Raw genomic sequence first — 7211 nt, forward strand, 5'->3', positions numbered from 1 at the left:
TCCCCATGCCTGTCATTCTTCTGATCGCTCTACGTTTTAACCCATTTGATTTTCACAGCAAGTAGATAAAACAAACGAAGGTGAGTTCCAAATGGGCAAAGATTTTTGTCTATTTTGTCCACGATTCTATATCCACCATTTAAAAGAGCATCTGGCACATAAGAGGGCTCAGAATATGTGTGCTGTTGGAATCTCCAGGACACAGAGGAGAAAAGTGGGGCAGAGAGAAGGCTCCTGCCCAAGGTGAGGAAGGTCAGAGAGGTTCTAAAATGGTCTATGACCCACACTTCATAGCTGGTAGTTTCATTCAGTGGTGACTTGCTAAATTAAAACCTAAATGCAAGGTTTTCCAAAACATTCATTTTAAAAATATTCAGGCATTTCTAGTTTTAAAGTTTTCATCATAGAAAAATTCGAAGATACAACAGAAAATAAAAAATTGTCCTTCACCCCACTATTAGGAAAAAAAAAAAAAACAGTTAGCATTTCTTTCTTTTTTGTTATTATTTTACTGTATAGCATAACAGTGAATACACCAGATGACATTTTCTCAAATGGCACATGAGCCATGGGGTAACAGTTCTGTTTGATTCTCCCAAGAATCTCAGTATCATCTGTCATTTGGAAGATTGAGTTTCTTAGGACATCTGTGATGCTCTCCAAGAGGATATTGACAATGCCTTTTAGTAAAGAATATTTTGCTAAGCTTGTCTATCACGGATCCTTGCTCAAGGTTTTCGCCTTTTTATTCTAATCTGTTTTTCAACACTTGATCATGTGCACAGGATCTGGTTGAGAGATAGGTTCTGTTTGTTCTTATGGGATGTCCACAGAAGGGGCGACAGCATATTATCATCCTACCCTTAGATGTCAAAGCCAGCTCTGCTTTGTAATTATAGTCATCTGGAAAAGAAGAATATGCAGATCTACGACAAACACCAGATAAAACTCTGGTTTGGGACTGGAAATAAATGCTTCAAGATAGTTCTCTTTGATATCACCCATATCAATACTGTGGCTGCCACAGTGTCATAAGATGATTATCAGGTGATACGATAAAAGATGTTTTAAAAAGAACCTGCCTTTGAAAACTGCTTCTAGGCACACCAATTTTTATTCCTGCACCAGATCACCATGTTGCTTCAATCCAGGTCCTACACGACACCACTCCACCCCAGTTAGCATTTTAGAGTGCTTCGAAATCTTTGACCAATTTGTATGTATTTCATTACTGGAGGGAAAGATGTGATCCCAAAAATTTGCATTGTGAACTTGGAATTGACATGACAGAGCATTCTGTCTGCATTAAAAAGTGAGAATATCTCTTTGTGGTTTTGACTTGTAATCCTCTGATGGTTAATGAAATCTGAGTGTTTTTTCATAAATCTGTTGGAATGGCTATTATCAAAAAGACAAAAAAATAAATGCTGGTGAGGGTGTAAAGAAAGAGGAGCTCTTATAGATTGTTGTTGGGAACATAAATTAGTACAGGCACTATGGAGAACTGTAAGAAATTAAAAACAGATCTACCTATGACATAGCTAGTCCACTTCTTGGTGTATGTCTATTTGAATTTATCCTTTGAAGAGGTATCTGTTCATATCCTTTGCTCACTTTGTATTTGAGTTATTTGGTTGATTTTTGTTGTTGAGTTTTTGAGTTCCTTATATATTCTGTCTATTAATCCTTTGTCATGTGAATAGCTTGCAAACATTTTTCCCATTCTTTAGGCTGCATCCCACTGTTGAGTATTGCCTTTGCTGTGCAGAAGTGTCTTAGTTTGATATAAACCCATTGGTCTATTTTTGTTTTTGCTTCCTATGCTTGAGTTCTTTTTTATTTTTCCTGCATGTACAACAGTTTATTTATCCAATCTCTCTCTCTCTTTTTTTTTTTTAGTTTGTCTTTGTTCTTTTTAGTTATGCAGGACAGTGGAATGTATTTTGACATATCATACACATGTGGAGTATAACTTCCCATTCTTGTAGTTGAACATGATGTGGAGTTATGCTGGTCATGTATTCATATATAAACATAGGAAAGTTATGTCTGATTCATTCTACTATCTTTCCCATTCCCATCCCCCTGTTCAATCCAGTGAGCCTCCACTCTCTCCACCCCACTGTGAGTCAGCATCTGCATTTCAGAGAGAACATTCAGCATTTGGTTTTTGGAGATTGGCTTACTTCATTGCTTTGATTCTTATCCAAAAATATATTTTTTTAATATATTTTTATATGTATAAAATTATATATATTAAATATATATAAAATAAATAAATATATTTTAAATATATAAAAATATATATTAAAATATAAATATATATATATAATTTATATATAAATAAATATATATTAAATATATTTATTTATAAAAATTATATATAATATATATTTTTTATATATATAATATATCACTGATATACCAAGGTCTTGAGGTGTTATCCCCATTTCCTTCTAGTATTTTCATAGTTTCAGGTCTTACATTTATGCTGTTGATTCATGTTGAGTTTTTTTTTTTTTTAAATAAAGTGAGAGACAGGAGTCAAGTTTCAATTTTCTGCATATGAACATCCATTTTTTTAAGAGGATATCCTTCTTAAACATATACTTCTATCATCTTTGTCAAGAATCAGTTGGCTATAATGGCATGGGGTTATTTTGGGGTGCTCTACTCTGTTCCATTGATCAGTGTGCCTGTTCTTATGCTGATAACATACCTTTTTTTTTTAATAACTGCAGTTTTGTTGTGTGTTTTGAAGTCAAATAGTGTGATATCTCAACCCAGTTGGAATAGCTATAATCAAAAACATGAGAAATGATAACTGCTAATGAGGATGTAGAGAAAAGGGAACTCTCACACACTATTGGTTGAAATGTAAATTAGTATGCTCACTGTGGAGAACTGTAAGAAACTAAAAACAGATCTACCATATGGTCCAGCTATCTTACTTCTGAGAACATATCCAAAGGACATATCAGCATTTCAAAGATTTTTCCTGTATGCCCATGTTTGTTGCTGTCCTAAACACAATAACTAAGATATGGAATTAAGTTAAATGCCCTTGGACAAATGAATGGATAAAGAAAATGTGTCATATTTACACAGTGGAATATTATTTGGCCATAAAAAGAATATGTCCTATCATTTACATTAAAGTGTACGGAACTGAAAGAAACTACATTAAATAAGTCAAACACAGAAAGACAAACAGCACATTTTTCTTTCATATGTTCTCATCAAAATGAGAATTTAAAAAAAATTTTTTTAAGTTTATTAGAATAGAAAAGTATGATTATTTAGGCTGGGAAGGATTGGGAAAAGGGAAGGTTGTTGACTACCCTGATTTGATCATTAAACACATATGAATGGATCAAATTATCACAACATACCACATAAATTAATTAATTTTAAAAGGCAGTCAATGCCTTGATCAGTGATGTTGAATAGATATATAGTTGTCAATGGTTTGCTGAATGTTCATTTGTAAAAGCAAAGTTCTTTTCTCTTACTGTCAACACAGTCTTTGAACAACTATTCATGTGTAGGAGCTGTTTTGTACAATTATTTTTATATGGAAAACTATTTTTTTTAGAAAATTCAAGTAATGTGGAAATGTTTTAAAGCCCTGAAGAAGGACCAGGAAGACCAGATAATATAAAGAGATGCCTTACAGATGAGATCATACTGGAACACACTTTTTGACTCCAGATGCAATATTCCTTCCCTTCTGTATTGCTTCACGTCAGTATAGAACCATAAATGCACTAAGGGAATGGGGCCTAGGTACATTTTGATGGGTATCAAAGAAGTCAAAAGTTCTAGAGCTTTGGGAAGGTTAATGAATGGCCAAAAACATGAGCAGAGGTCTGGGAAAGATTAAGGTAAAGAGGAGAGCTGGAGAGAACAGGGGAAATATATTGCTTTGTTTCTAAGCACTGATGGTCCTGAGCAGGGACCTGAAGGTACCTAGCAAATGAGCAGGATGCCAAAGTAACTTCCCAAGGCAGAGACAGCACCATGCCACATAGTTCAACTGACAAGGGCCAACCTAAGGAAGAAGAACTGAAATCGATTGACCATGTAACAGGATTCAAATTACCTAGACATTAAGTCAGTATCAAAATGGGCACCAAAACAAAAGAAATACATGATGATGCACAAGATCAGATCACCTGGGACAAAATCAAACTCGTGGTCTCCAGATTTCTTTTATTATTTGCCACTATCAGGAAAATATTTTTCAGCACATCCTTCTAAATAGAAGTATTTTTATTTTAATGTATATGTATGTATCACCGTATAATATAAACATCATAATCCATATGTACAAAACAGATGCTTTCAATGAAATGAAATCAGTTTGAAAAGAAGCATTTGCCTATAAAAATCATTTTTCCTTAGAAGTAGATTTTAATATGAAAGGAAAATGAGATATGAGCCCCTGATAATACAAAGAGAGAATGCTATAAATCTCCTCTAAATACCCCTCAAAAGGGGACAAAAATAAATAGAATGATGTCCTGTTGGTCAAGGTAACATATTTCAAGAGGAGAAAGTTTCAAGATTATCAAATGCCCCAAAGTGATCTTGGAACTTAGCACGACCTTATTTGTCCACTTCAAAGAGCTATCCTTGCCTTGAAAGCATCACCTTAATTTTGCTCTTGATAATTTTCAAATTACTTTTTTGTATATCTTTCTTATGCATTACTTTAGAATCCTGTAATCAGAATCATTTTACAGAATAAGAAACCTGACAGTGTTACATTATGTTATGACTTTAAGATTCAAATACTGAACTACTCATTCAGAATTCATTACTTTTCCTACCACAATCAATTGTATTTTACTTACAATGTTTAATAAATTTGCCTTTAGTTAAAACAAGTGATAATATTCTTTCCCAACTACCAATGGATCATTGCACACCCTGGATTATATTCCCCCTTCTATTGACTGATACAATGTGGGTGTGTGTTTTTGTTTTGTTTGTTTGGGTCACAGCTGAGATTAAACCCAGGACTTTACATGTACTAGGCAAGAGCTCCACTACTGAGCTGTACTTCCAGTCTTTGTGTTTAGTTGTTATGCCTGCTTCTTTCCAACTCATGCCATCTGTCTTAAGTGGCCTTATTCATGGTAGTAAGTGAAGTTTATTTTTCTTTTTTTCTGTTCACAACCTTGCATGCTCTAGAATTTTTTTTCCACACAGAAGTAAATTAAAGAGCTGGAGACATAGCTCGGTTGGTAGAGTGCTTGCCTAGTATATACAAGTCCCTGGATTCAATCCCCAGCACTGCCACCAAAAAAAAAAAAAAAGTAAATAAAAGACAAATAATGCCCAAAGCACTGTGCTGGATCACAAGTTCATTTCATATCATTCCCCTTTCCCCCAAATCAGGAGAAATTAAGAAATATTTCTTCTTTCACAAAGGAAAGAAATAAGTAATTAACTGCTGGTTCAAAGAGGCAATTCAAAAGAAAACTAGAAATAGTCAATCACATCATGAAAAGAATAGCCAAAGCAATATTGAAAAAGAACAAAGTTGGATAACTCATATGTCCCAATTTCAAAACTTACTTTTATGCTACAGTAATTAAGAAGTGTGGTGCTGGCCTAAAATAGAGGTACTAAGTATCTAACTAAGCATTCAGAAGCAAACCCTTATGTTTATGGTCAATTAATTTTCAACAAGGGTGTGAAGACAATTCAATAGAGAAAGAACAAATTTTTCAACAACGAGTGTTGACACTAGATGTTCACATCTCAAAGAGCAAATTTGGACCCCTCATACAAGATATGAAAATTAACTCAAAATGCATCAAAGGCTTAAATGTAAGAACCAAAATTATAAAAACCCTTTAAAATAATAGAAAGGTGTTTAAAATTACTAATAATCAAAAAATAAAAGTCAAAATAAAGAGAAACCATTTATCATATCTCTGTTGATGAAAGAAATTCTAAAGATGGGGATGGGCTACAATAAGTAAAAAAAAAAACTGAAGTACACTTGTGACCTTCACATAAGTTGACTCCTTCTGGGAAAGTCTGCAACATGAATCAGTATTGGAAAGTGCATACACTTGCCTCAATAATTCCACACAAAGGAAATTGTCCTTAACAATAGATAAGGACAAGAATACAAGCAATAGTAAGTGTTAGCGTGGATATGGGGAAAAAGGCACACTTCTACATTGCTGGTGGAGTTGAAAATTGGTGCAGCCACTCTGGAAAGCAGTATGGAAACCTGGAATGGACCCACCATTTGACCCAGTTATCCCACGCCTCGGTTTATACCCAAAGGACTTAAAATCAGCATACTGCAGTAATGCAGTCACATCAATGCTTATAGCAGCTCAATTCACAATAGCTAGATTGTAGAACCAATCTAGATGTCCTTCAACGGATGAATGGATAAAGAAACTGTGGTATATATACACGAGGAAATATTATTCAGCCATAAAGAAGAATCAAATCATGTTTTGCAGGTAAATGGATGGAATTGGAGAATATCATCCTAAGTGAAATAAGACAATTTCAAAAAACCAAAGGCCAAATTATTTCCCTGATAAGTGCATGATGATACATAATGGGGATGGGGGTTGGGGGGTAAGAGAAGAATGGAGGAACTTTGGATTACACAGAGGGAAATTAAAGGAGGGAGGGGACATGGGTGTGAAAGATGGTGAAATGAGATAGACGTCATTATCCTATGTACATGTATGATTACATAAATGGTGTGAATCTACATTGTGTACAACCATAGAAACAAAAAGTTGTACCCCATTTGTGTACAATAAATCAAAATGCAGTCTGTAAAAATAAAAATAAAATGGATAAGGATAAAAAGTTGTATATATAAAATTTTCCCTCTGAGTATTTTGAAGAAAAGCAGAAAAAATAAATGCCCATTAATTAGAGTTTGGTTAAAACAGATATATAATGGGTAATAATCAGAAATTAAAATTATTGATTTATATATATATTTTACTGCCATGAAAAAAGATTGAGAATTTATTAAGGCAAAAGAGTTAGGCCAAAAAATGGTACATTTCGTATAGACCCATGTTTATAAAATGACTGAATCTATCTAAAATCTCAATATGTTAAAAATGGTCACCTCTGGATTTAACAATTAAAAGTAATCTAGATACTCTCCACCCACCAACCTTGTGCTGAGAATCAAACCCAGAGCCTCATGCATGCTA

At 33.9% G+C, this 7211-nt stretch overlaps 1 pseudogene; it reads right to left on the bottom strand.

Moving 5' to 3' along the window:
* Positions 1-610: 610 nt before the first annotated feature.
* On the bottom strand, positions 611-2503 carry LOC124965392 (39S ribosomal protein L42, mitochondrial-like; annotated as a pseudogene).
* Positions 2504-7211: the final 4708 nt, after the last annotated feature.

This window comes from Sciurus carolinensis, chromosome 15 (genome assembly GCF_902686445.1).
Source record: "Sciurus carolinensis chromosome 15, mSciCar1.2, whole genome shotgun sequence".
In the NCBI taxonomy this organism is placed as follows: domain Eukaryota; kingdom Metazoa; phylum Chordata; class Mammalia; order Rodentia; family Sciuridae; genus Sciurus; species Sciurus carolinensis.